Here is an 8,250-nt window from a genome sequence, read left to right as displayed (position 1 = left end):
CCTTGTCCAGGGTTAGTGCCACCCTGAAAGACCTCCTGACCCAATGGAGGGTCGAGGGTGCCCTTTGGAGGAGGTTTCAGAACCTAACTCACCCCAAGCTGGAGTCTCTGCTGAGTCCCATCTGGGTGCCAAATGAAGCCAGCAACTAATAAGTCCTTGTCACGCAGACTAGCAAATTGAAGTCAGCCAGACGCAGAGTTGGAAGAACAGAAAAGTTTATTCACAGTTTGCAAACTAGGAGACAGGCAGGATCTCGTGACCTAAGGCTGCCAGCTCCCCTAACCAGGGCAGATTTGCTCCTTTTATAGGGAGTGACAGACATATGCATGGGCAGCAAGAGGAGGATCTTCAGTCTGGTGATAGGAAGATGCACATGCCGTCCATAAGTGTCCTATGCCTAATTCTTGGTGAATGGACCTTCGCCTATGGTCCTAAAATTGCAATTGCTCGCTAGTGCCACCCCCAGAAAGATCACATGGTGGGTGAATTCAGAGTCAGCACACCTGTGTCTCAGCCTCTTGCAGGAGAAGAGAAAAAACCTGGGAATTTGACCAATCATGGTGAAGTGCTGTAGCAAAAATGTAACAAGAGTAGGCTTTCTGAAAACAACTATTATAGGACGGTTAATAACTATTTCATAACCGTCTGCTTCAGACCTACCCAGTGTGCTGTGCCCTAGAACCTTTCGGCACAGTGGCTGCAAGGTATGGGAATGTGAAGCCCTGCCACCAGGGAACAGTGGTTGTGGGCTGCTCCCTAGGCCTCCATTCCCCCCCAGCCAGATTCAGCCCCCTGGAGCTCCATGTCTTGGGTCCTCCATGCCGAGGCTGCTGTAGCTGTGATATGGTGGAACAGGGCACAGCAGAGCTGCCCATCGTTGATAGCTGCAAGCCCCTTCAGGGGTGCCCTGCCCTGCCTCCTCCCAGCAGTGCAAGGTTTGGCCTTGGAGTTGGTACTGGCCTGGAGCCCGGTGTGGCCGGCAGGTGCTGACGGCTCAGCGAGCTGTGATGAGACACGTGTGCAGACCAGAGCCATGCAGATACTGCCACCTCTAGCTTCTTCAGCCCTGAGCCTCATATCTGACCCCCAGCAGAGGAAAGCAACATGGTCGAGAGCAAGTAAACTTCTACTAAAGCACAGGCACTGTAGTCAACCAAATTTGGGGAGAACCAACCTGATGCCAGCATGATGCAAATATCCCAGGGCATGACTGGCACTCCTTGGCACCAAGGCTACCATTCGAGCTCCTCTACAAGTCTCCAAATGTGACCATATTTATCTGAGGTGGAGCCCTGACCGATGCAGCTCCCAGGGGAGCATGGAGGGCCTGGAGCCCAGTATGGGATACACAACTTGCCATCTTCTTTCCCTTGCCAAGTCACCCAGTAGCATTGATCAGCTCCATCACCTGCATAACAAGAGAGACTCTGCTTACAGCTCCTTCTCCGCCAGCTCTAGCATCCTAGAGTATCTGCCTCCTGGAATCTCTGGCTGGGAACATTCAGGTGGCCTCCTGGAAGGGATGAGGGAGGCAGACATTCACTATGTCAAGACAGTCTATGAGATTCAGAGTGAAGTCTCAGAGGAGTATGAGGTAAATTCTTCAGCTTGGCTTCTTCAAGGTAGGGAGGCCAGGGCATCAGCAGAAGATCAGAGCTATGATAAATGCCATAATGTTCTTTGGGGCAAGAGAGTTCCATCCTCATCCTGGAACCAGCAGTGCCCCAGTTTCTTGGAAACTGCCACTGACAACCTACCTCCTAAGGTGGTTGCACCCCTTCCCCCAGCTTGGAGCCACAGACATGCAGCCATCTGGCACTTTGATTGGTCCTAGCTCCTGGTGTAGCCTTGATCGGAAACAGTTCTGCCAGCCTCAGGCAAACTCATCGGACCCCTAAAGTCTCCATTCATAGAGGAACGGCTTCATACTGCACTAGAGAAGAACCTAGAGAGCAGTCCCCCAGGGGAGCCCAAGTATAATTATACCAAGAAGGCACAACCAGGCCAACCTCTGCTCTGGAATGGCATCTACCCTGTACCTTCCATGGAGCCACATTTTGCCCAGGTGCCCCAGCTTTCCAGGAACAGGAATGGTATGCTCTATCCTACACTGGCTAAGAAGAGAGGATACACAGGCCCTCAGGCAGCTTGTGACAAGATGACCACCATTGCTCCCTGGCGGCAGGGCTTCACAATCCTGTACCTTGCAGCCAACTGTGCCAAAAGTTTCCAGTGCACAGTGCACTGGGTAGGTCTGAAGCAGATGGTTATGAAACGGTTATTAACCGTCCTATAAGAGTTGTTTTCAGAAAGCCTACTCTTGTTACGTTTTTGCTACAGCACTTCACTGTGATTGGTCAAATTCCCAGAATGGGTCTAGCAGGCCTGGGTTTGCCTTCTACCAGGCACTAGAATATGACTCACTGTTCCCAGCAGAGAGAAAACCAGAAACTACAGCCAAGTTGGTCCCCTACAAAGTCCATTTCCCATCAGTGCCTGAAAATGAGGAGGAGACCTCCTCGAGGAGACATCTCACATCTCCCCAAGGCAACAGCCCACATTCCAATGAAAGAAAGAGCACCCACAGCAACAAACCATATTCTAATCACCACAGCCATGAATCCCCTCAGGTTCAGACCTCGCAAGTGGAAGACAATTCATCTTCCAGGCCCTCAGAGCCCTCGGAGGTGGATTTCCAGGAAGACCACAATGCCAACTTCCAGAGGAGGCAGGCGAGAGAAGGCTTAGGCCAGCACCTGCCAAGAAACTTTGGCAAGACCAAGTCAGCCTTCTCATCTCTCAAGAACATTATGGAAAGTCTAAGAAGGCAAAGCAGCCTGGAGTTTGGAGCGGGATCTCAGGAAGGCTACCCAGATGGCAAACCAGCCTCTATAGTCAACACCAAGGCTGAGGACTCAAGAAGGAAAATCAGTTCTGACCACAGGAGCCATCTGGATAGGCCAGTTTCCTATCCAAGACACGAGGGGAGAACAAGCATTTCTGACTCTTTTCACAGTTCAGACCCAAGGTATGAAGAACCCTCCTCCCACTGCATCAGCAGACATCCAGTCTGGGCTGAAGGAGGCTCAGTTCAGGCATTGCCTTGGTTTTCCAGGGCTTTCAGTATGGGAAGCCCCACAGCTTGGTGCTGGAGAAGGTTTCCAAAATTGAGCAGCAAGAGCAAGGCAGCCAGAAATCAAGTGTAGGCTGTTCAGTTATGGTCAAACCTATAGGCCCAACAAGACAGCCTCAACTTCCAGTATTTCTGGGAATGAATTTGAGGAGGTAAGAGCCAATACCGTTTTTCTGAATGCATGGAGCCTCTAGGCAATGGGGAGCAGCACTTCAAAAACGCAGAGACAAAGTTGGAAGAAGTTTCTGCCATGGGACAACAGCTGAGGAGGGGCTCAGGTGGTGGCCTGCCCTCCCTGCTCGGAGGAGGTGAGCCCCCTAGACAGGATGCTCATCTCCTCCGGAGCCAGAGCACCTTTCAGCTCTTCAGCGAGGCTGAGAAGGCGGCTGTGTGGCCAGATGATAGGACTGACACTCTCGAGTTGCCCCTGCTGGACGCCAACTTCAGCTGCGCCTACCAGAACAGCATCAAGGAGGCATAGTATCTTGTCCTGGGGACCACCTCATTTTGACGCAGGGACCTCGAACTGGGAGGTGCCTGGGGCACCCAGGCCCTGGCGGCCTGGCTAGCCTTGGCCCTCGTGGGGCTGCAGAGTCCCAAGGCGCCGGCGGTGGCCTCCCTGCCCCCACACAAGCCGGGTGAGTGGCACAACATGACCCCGGCTTAGAGCCAACCGGCCCAGCCAGAGCCCCCTGCTGCTCAGAGAGGGGCACACCGGCACCCGACCCCCTAGCAGAAGAAGGGTTCCTACTCAGAGCCCTAGAACGTGACCGAGATGGGGGTCTTGGAGGAGGCCAAGCCAACTCTCTTGGATCTGCAGAGGAAGGGCGTGCGTTTTCTGGAGACCACCATGGCCAACCGCCGCCAGATCTTTGAACGTGACAAGAGGGCCTGATGAACGCTCAGCCTCTAGGGCCTGGAGCTGAAGCAGTTCTAGCGCAGTGCCCTGATGGACTACTTTCTGTGCAAGACCGGCAAGAGGCCCTCGTCCTGCGGCCTCTTGTGGGTTCCAGCAGCCGGGAGTTCTGCAAGAGCTTGCCCAGAGCGCCTATCTCCAGCCCAGCCAGCAGCGCCAGAAGGCCCTGGCCTCGCCAGAGCCTGCAGCCCCGCAGGAAGGCCTCGGTCCTAAGGCCATAGCGCCGGTGGCCGGAGAGGAGCTCCCAAGGGCCCCTCAGAATAGCAGCAGCTCTTTTGCCAGTGGCCGTCTCCTCTGGGAATGGCTGCGCGGGTACCCGAGCCGAGCTGCTTGGCGGAGCCAACTGCAATCCTCGGGGTCCCCAGAGGGTCACAGGACCCCTGGGGAGCCATCTTCCCGGGAAGGTCACAGCTGGAAGGACCAGGAAGTCCAAGTCCTCTGAGGACCTACTGGAGCGCTAGGATGCCCTGGCCGTCCCTGTACACATGCGGGTCCAGGTCATCTCCCATTGCAAACAAAAAAGCACCAGGATATGCTTTTGTGGGTTATGGTAGCTTCAGTCTTCTTGTGAAGGATCCATGCTCCTTGGCTGGCCCTGTATATAGGTTACTCAGTTGTTTAGAAAGAGACCTTGAAGAGATGCCACTGTTCACATACCATCCTAGCCCTAGTTGAGGTGGTGCAGGCTGCAGAGCAACTGGTGGCCCTTCAGTTCTCAGAGAATGTCCTGGAACCCTGGACCCTTAGAGAAAATCTAGCAGGACATCTTGCAACAGGCCATTGCCAGCAGGAATGCAGAGTCATCTTACAGACACCAGGATGGGACCACTGACCCCACTCAGCTCTGTTCTGCCTTCCATTGTGCCCTCTACCTACTGCTCACAGGCTGCTGCCGACTAGCAGGATGAGAAGGATGATCAGTCAGGGTGACAGCCTCTTTCACCCTGCACCTCTGCAGTAACCCCCAGAAGCAATGGTCCCACCCTGATCCAGCCTCCAAGTCCCAGAGGCTTAGAATTCACCAGCCCAGGGAATGGGATAGAGGAGGGGATGAGGAAAAAGTTCTGGCTACCTCAGAGTCCTCCTCCCCAGAGTAAAATGGGTCTGTGCAGTCTGAGAGAACAGCTTTCCTGAGGAATCCTTGCCACCAGAGTTTGTAAACCTGAAGCCCTATTAAAAAAAAAAAAGAAAGAAAGGGAGGGGGGAGTCTTCCAAGTTCAAGCAGCACTTCTGACCCAGACACCCTGTTGGGGCCCCAAGCAGTCCAGAGAGGATCTCCCTCCAAATATCTGAGTTGGTCCTGCAGGCTTCCCCACCACCTTAGGAGGATTATGATGATGAGGCATTTGTGAAGGACTTGGAACCCAGTACCACTTCCAGCCCCATATTTGAAGCTCTTCTCCCACTCCTACCTCTTCCACTAAGCCTGGAAACCCCAGCGAATAGTTTGGATGACTTTCCTCCACCCCTTCCCCAAGCTGTGTGTGAGATACAGCTGGACAGTGAAGCTTATGAAGATCCCCATAGCAGAAGCTCTAGCAAATTTTCCAGTGCAAAAGAAAGGCCAGTGCAGCCCATTTGGTGGGTAGTCAGATACTGGCTTCTAGATCCCAATGAGACCAACCTACCCTCCATCATGGGTGTCCAGCTCCAGCTGGCTCGATCTTTTGGCAAACAGCCAAGTCCAGGGTGGCCACTTCCCATCAAGACCCTGAGCCTCATTCACAGTCCAGTAAGTGGAACTCAGGGTTTAGAAAAGAAAGTCAGTGCTGGTCATCGGAAGATATCACAATAGAGGCTCTAACCTAGGAAATTGTCCACCAAAACAAATCCCTGGCAGTCATTTTGGATCCAGGCTCCAGAATAAAGACAACTATGGACTTGATGGAAGGTTTGTTTCCCCGAGACGTTAACTTAGTGAAGGAAAACAGCATAAAGAGGAAGGCCATGGAGACAGCTGCCAACTGCCCAGGATGCAAAGATATGAAGAGTGAAGAAAAAGAAACAGTGGGCATGTTGGTCAACTATCTTGCTTACTACAGTGAGTACATCTCCAAGACTGAGCTTCTGAACAAAATCGAAGATATGCCAAAAGAGGTGAATGAGGAAGAGGAGCAGGCAGGTGTCGATGAAAAGAAGGCAGAGCTCATTGGAAGCCTCACCCACATGCTTGAGACCCTCCAGGAGAAAAGGGAGTCTGCTGATGGACATAAAGCTCAATAATGCCTTGGGAGAAGAGGTGGAGGCTTTGATCCGTGAGCTCTGCAAGCCCAATGATTTTGACAAGTACAAGATGTTCGTAGGGGACTTGGACAAAGTGGTAAACCTGCTGCCCTCTTGGGTCGCCTGGCCAGTGTTGTGAACATCATTAGTGGCCTTGGGGAAGATGCCAGTTATGAAGAACAGAGCTCTCTCAGTGAGAAGAGAAAGGTCCTGGCTGGGCAGCATGAGGATACCCAGGAGCTCAAGGAGAACCTCGATTGAAGAGGACAGGTGGTGCTGGACATCCTGGCCAATTACCTTTCAGAGGAGTAAATCCAGGACTGCCAGCATTTTGCGAACATGCAGTCAGCACTCTTCACTGAGCAGCGAAAGCTGCATGACAAGTTCAGACTGTGCCAGGAGCAGGTCAAATATCTGCTGGAGAGCCTTCCTTTGGATTTCATTCCCAAGGCATGGCCCTTGGCATAGCCCACAAACACTGCAAGCGGAAACTGCTCCTGCAGGGGGATGTATTTTCAGTAGTATTTATCCAGCATTAACCTCTCCACTTTAACCTCTTTTAAAACATCTAACCAGAAGATTGCCTTCTTTCTCAACACTGTTTATTCTGAAAAATGTTTCTGTACAAACCGCCATTTAAACTATATGGGTTACTGGGGTTTTTCTAGATAAAAGGAAACAAATTCTGTCCAGGAAAAAGCCTTTTTTTTTTTTCCTTCTTTCACGATTGATCCTCTGAGAGCTCAAATGCTGCTGGGAAATCACCCTTTTCTATTGTTATTTTGTAGTGGGAAGAAAATTAATGAAACTGTGAGAACTTGTTGGAGGATGTTTGATCTATTATTTAATTTTTAATAAGCTGAGGCAACATAGATCACTGTGTGCCACACTCAGGAATGTATCCACAGTTGCCTTCCTTTCTTGTGGGCACAGTATCCTGAAGGCAGGGTACACGTCCTCATTAATGAAGGGTCTGCAACATAAAACCATAAAAGGACAGATACTCACACACACACACACACCCATACACACACCCTGAGAGAAAGAACTGTAAAACCTTGAACATTGTCATTATATTTTTAAAAATGAAAAAAGATCAGTTTGTGTGGTAACCACATATTTGACTCTATTTTGTGGTGGATGTACACAATTATGTTTGAGCTTTGTATTTTGTAAAAACGTTAATGAAAATGAAGAATTCCAAAGATTAAAAAAAGAATTATTGACCTATATAACAGCATTTTTAAGTTCCCGGTTCACATATTTATTTCAGGAAACTATAAGGAAAGGTGCTTGGGATGGATTAAGGCAGCATCCCCAGCCATGGATGTGACTTCAGAAAGGCCTCTGATGTGCAAAAAAATCACCTACTATGACAAAAACTTTACTCTTCATAGTTTCATGTCTTTATCTTAAGGCATTATTGTTGCTGTGATAGTTGATATCGAGTAGATTTTGATCTATGATGACCCCGTGTGTTAAAGAGTAGAATTGCAATATAGGATTTTCTTGGCTGTACTTTTTAATCATTAAAAATAAAAAAACTTTTAGTACAGGTTAAAATGCAAAATGCCTGAATAGGTGGGGCAATATACTGAAATACCATTCGAGCTGCTGTTTACAGAACTTGACAAGTTAAAGAGTGGCAAGTACTCTAACGAAGTGTCTTGGGTCTGGTTTCCTGGAAGTAGAGTGTGAGACGGGTAAATATTACAGTGAGTGAATGTCCTCACGTGCAGCCTGTAAGGCAAGCCAGGACAGAACTCAGGAAGGAGAACCTCAGTCTGATCCCATGGAGGGGCTCTGGAGTAAGAAAGGCTCCAAGGAGTTCAGGAGAGAGGTTGGTCTTTTGCATCACAAATAAGCCAGTCACTGACATTCCCTTCTAACTCCCACTCCTATCCTTTCTGTGTAACTTGAAATCTCCCACTCCCAGGCATTGCCAGTAGAGGTGGCTTCCAGGGTATCAGGGTCACTC

General features: G+C 50.4%; 1 pseudogene; it reads left to right on the top strand.

The window, feature by feature from the left end:
• Positions 1–1,170: 1,170 nt before the first annotated feature.
• LOC100663641 (protein Shroom3-like) lies at positions 1,171–7,491 on the top strand (annotated as a pseudogene).
• The last annotated feature ends 759 nt before the right edge of the window (positions 7,492–8,250 follow it).

Source organism: Loxodonta africana, chromosome 1 (assembly GCF_030014295.1).
Source record: "Loxodonta africana isolate mLoxAfr1 chromosome 1, mLoxAfr1.hap2, whole genome shotgun sequence".
In the NCBI taxonomy this organism is placed as follows: Eukaryota; Metazoa; Chordata; class Mammalia; order Proboscidea; family Elephantidae; genus Loxodonta; species Loxodonta africana.
Note: the sequence above shows the minus strand (reverse complement) of the source record. Positions and strands in the feature narration are given on the sequence as shown.